This window comes from Phalaenopsis equestris, unplaced genomic scaffold, assembly GCF_001263595.1.
Source record: "Phalaenopsis equestris unplaced genomic scaffold, ASM126359v1 Scaffold216422, whole genome shotgun sequence".
Taxonomy (NCBI): Eukaryota; Viridiplantae; Streptophyta; class Magnoliopsida; order Asparagales; family Orchidaceae; genus Phalaenopsis; species Phalaenopsis equestris.
Genome location: NW_018235048.1, coordinates 45,975 through 50,834, shown reverse-complemented (window position 1 = coordinate 50,834; position 4,860 = coordinate 45,975).

Sequence of the window (4,860 nt, the reverse complement as noted above, 5' to 3'; positions counted from 1 at the left end):
AGAACTCATGGAGAAGATACGACAAAACTTGGAATTTATATATAAAAGCAAAGTCATACAAACTTCAATAAGTAAATACAACTTATCTCTAATTCCTCCCCAAGAAAACTCCTCGAAGTTCCTCTGAATCTCTTCCTTTCTTTACAGCACACAGAATTCTCCTTTGAAGCAGTAAGGAGGAAGAAATCTCTCACTTTCCTTCCACTCTTACAATCTCTCAAGGAATTCCTCACAATACTGACCATAAATTACACTTTCTACACTCTAATGGACACACGTAGACACTCATGGACACCTCCCTTGACCTCTAAATTATTTCTTTTAAAGTTGTAGAAGAGGTTTCAAGAGTTGCCCAAGCGTTCCTTCAAAATGCATCTGTTGAGAGAACCAACGTGCTCACCGTCGGCGGTCTCGATGGCACCGTCGGCGGCCTTATAGAATATTTAATTCTGGACTCTCAGGAAAAACCGCCGTCGCCCGCGTCGATGGCGTCGTCGGCGCCCAAGATCAAATATTCATATTTTGGTCCCTTTTACTCCAAATTTACTCTTTTTTGCATCTTTTTGCTTCAATAACCATAATTCAATATACCTGGAACAAAACATCAAAAATACCTTTCTTTAAAGTTCAATGTCATCAAAATCAGTATAAAATAAGTATGAAAATCTCAACATATTTTCATGTGGTCACTTCTCATCAATCACACAAGAGAGGACAACTTGACAAACAAGTTGAAACTTGAAAGAAATTTCATTAATATGCTCCCAAAAAAGAGCTACAAACTGAGTACATGCTAAAGTATTAAAATACAACATGATGAATATATAAGAATCATCAAATATTGAATACATATCATGCACTGAATCATATCTGGTACATATATCATGTCTGCTGCACAAAACTTAGTACAAAAAGGTATCCTGCTGATTGTCTTCGAGTGGTGAGCTCCTGATCGAGCTGACCTACTAACCCACGCTCCAGGATAAGAATTCTCTTCACGTGTACCTATAGGTGCAACCCTCTCATAAGTTATATGGCTGCAACTCTTCCAGTTCAGGATCCGAATGGAACCCTCATGGTATCTTATCATCCTGCATTCTTCTGAAGGTTACAAAAACTTGGGGACGTCGCACTCCCGAGATGCAATGTTTAGCTAAATCAGCACCATTTACATCTAATACCAGCACTGATCCCAATGACAATAAAATTTCAATTGACCCTCTGAATTCCTTGGGGCCAACAATGTCATTCTCTTTTTCGAAGAGTATATTACTTTTGCTGATGAAAAATACTGTGCAGAAGGGTATGGTCAAAATGGGGAGGAATTCAGCTCCCCTCATCATAAATATTGATCATGCAATTGTTCGATATGCAGTATGGCGACAGTATACTCCATCGAATTAATCTTTTAACCATTCTCTTTATCACATAAGGCATTGGATCCACCTCATCATATCTTAAGATACCATGGGGGTTTCCTTGTCTATCTTCAACGAAATTCTAGCAACAACCACATTGAATGATTATTATACCTTTCCCGCGCATCCATTTTCGTGGCTCCGCATATGTTCTTGGTCTCAGTAGAACAGCTCAGCCTCTGGCTTATAGATCAAACACATAGTCCAAAATCTTTTTCTCATTGCTCTCTGAGATGACTCCGATATATAACGCTAAGCCTTCCAATATATTGACCATTTCACCTCAAACTTCTTCATAGATATCAAACTCTCTTCGCAATACTCTGCATATTATCTCCATCTCAGCTGTAAGAATAACATCAAATTTTCGGGGCGATGTTGGCCTTCTTGTTTCAACTTCTTCAATGACCACTGTCTGCTCTGTATCTGCAGGTAGTGGAATATATGACTCAATGTCTGTATGTGCTGCCACACAACCTTCTATTCCGGCGGTTGTGGATTCTTGCGCTGAACTATAACAATCTAATTGTAGAATATTTCATCTTGGACATTCTATGAATGCTCGTCCGATAGATGCTCCTGTGAACAGTCCTGCACTACACATTGGACAACCCTTATAGGACTCATGGGGTATCTCCATCTGCATCGGCTATGTGGTCAGCTCCACCTCATCCTCTGTATCTGGTAGACTGGAAGAGGTTACTTTTGTAGGTGATTCATAAATCCTTTCTTCAGGAATTAGGGTAAGTAAACCTGCTGCTTCTTTCTGTTTTCTTCTTTCTTCCCGTTTGAAGGCTCTGTGCTTGCGTCGGTTAGCATTACGACGCTGTGTTCTTTGAAGTGGTGTGTCATGCACTCTATCCTCATTGGCACTTATTAAATTCCCCATCGGTGCAGTTATCAGGGATTATAGCCGACTGGTCCCTTCCATCGGGTATTGTTGAGCGAACATCTTCTTTCTCTTTCGCGAGGAATCATCTTCATCTCCAATTTTCAGTAGAGACGACAATCCTTATTTCTACCTTTGGCTAACAATGTCCATCAAGGGACCTTCATAATTTACATCAACCTGACCAAAGTTAAAATCAAGGTCTATGACGCCGCCCTGAGCAGCCCTTTCTTTATCTAGTGCGAGATTTAAGCTATCTTCGAAGGAAAAGATTAGCTTACACTCCGACATTTCTTTTGCAGAAGACAAAAAAACATTAGTGTGTTGACATCTAGCATGAATAAGAACAAAAACGAAGCGTCAACAATTTGATAATTTGAAAATTTTATTTATTCAATTTTATTTAATTTTATTAGATTTAGAAATTAGAAACAGAAAAACAAAATGAGCAATTTAAAAAAAATTATTGAGGTTAATTTATTACAAAATTTTGGACCCAGTCACAGATGTTTGGCGAAATAAATAACCCCAGGACAACCAAAATTTCAAGAAGCAAATGTTGATTTCAAGCGGCATCATGTTGGGTAGTATATCTTCAAGTAGCGGTCATTGACCGGTAACATAGGTCTTTCGCCCCGAAAATCCACCAACTATTAAGATCCTCCTGAGTAAACTTCTTCTATGACAAACGTTTCCTCCCAAGTTGGTTCAAATTTTTGACCTATTTTACGATGTGTAAGTATAGGTCTTTTGAGAACGGGAATGAGGTCACCGACTTTGAATATGCTCGGGCGGACCAATTTACCGTGTGCTTGCACCATCCTTGCTTGGTAGAGCTCCAAGTGTTGTTGTGCTTCTAGTCATTTTCCCATGAGACTTTCCAATTCTTCAAGTCTGAGTTTTGCATTTTCTTCTATTTTGAGTTGGTTGGTGACAGCGACTCTAAGAGACGGTGTCTGAAATTTTAGCGGTAGTACGACCTCGGGCCCATACAAAAGCGTAGGGTGTGCATCAAGTGGGAGTCCTGAATATCGTTCGATAGGCCCATAAATCTTCTAATAGTCTGTTATGCCAATCTCTTTTATTTTAGTTAAGTGCCTTCTTTAAGATTTGTACTAGTGTCTTGTTGAAATCCTCGGCTAAGCCATTTACCCTGGGATAGTCGATTGTTGAGTATCTCCAATCTATCCCATGTAGTTTAACAAAATTGTTGATCTTCGTGCTTTTGAAGGTTGTTCCGTTATAAAAAATCAGTTTGTGCAGAACTCCAAAATGGTAGACTTTGTTGGTTTTGAAAAATTGAAAGACGTGTTGTGCTGTAACCTCTCATAACCGCACTGCCTCTGCCCATTTGGAAAAGTAATCTCTAGCGACGAGAATGAATATGTGTCATTTTAAGGATGGATGGTCTATCAGACCTATTATGTCTGTACCCCAACACTCAAATTATCATGAGGCACCAGTTGGGTGTAGCAAATTCGGAGGTTGGTGTAAGACTATCCCATGCACTTGGCAAAGGTGACACCTTCTAGTTGTATCCATACAATAGAATATCATTGCTGACCAATAATATCTGAGTCTTTTAATCTTCATTTTCACCTTTGTCCTTGACTGGTGAGCACCACACAATCCGACATGTACTTCCTTGACGATATTCTGTTTTTCTACTCTGCTCAGACATCGTAGCCACATCTAATCAAATGACCTCCTATAGAGAACATCTCCCACTAGAGTGTATGACATAGTCCTTGTGATATGATATGCCTCGAACTTATCTTCTGGCATCTTTCCAGTTTGTAAATATTATATTAATGGCTTACGTCAATCTTCATTGATATCAGTAAATGCAATCATCATTCCTTCTTCTTTTTCAAGCTTGTATAGGTTGTCGAGGTCGATCCAAGACAGAACCCGTCTTCCTTGTACTGTAATATCGATGGAATTCTCTAGTGGACATGTCAGCTCCTTAGTAAGTTTTGCTAGAGCGTCGGCATGTGTGTTATCTCCCCGAGGAATCCAGTATAGAGTTACATTAGGGATCTGATCTAGCAGCCTCATCGCGTACTGATGGTATTCTGCTAGCCTTGGTTTTAGAATCTTGTATTATCCAGAAACTTGTTGAATGATAAGTTGAGAATCACCATAGATGACAATATCCATTATATCTATTGAGATTGCCAAATCTAATCCGGTGATCAACGCTTCATATTCTTCTTTGTTATTTGTGCACGGTTCTGTCAGTTGATAGGAGAATCTCAACATACCTTTATCTAGCGTGATGAAAATCAGATCAATCCCTACTTTTTCTGGTAGATCCATTTCTGATCCTTTATCTTTCCTGGATGAAGAAGCTCCATAAAAATACATTTCCCAATGTCTGAAACTGGAGGGTTCTATTTGCAGTCTCTGCTTGTCTAGAAATTCATCGTTGAGTGGGTACCCAGCTGGAAGTGGGTGTGCAACGAGAAAATCTGCTAAAATCTGTCCCTTGATAGCGCAGAGGGGAACAAAAGTTATATCAAATTGTAATAAAATAATCAATCATCTCGCTGG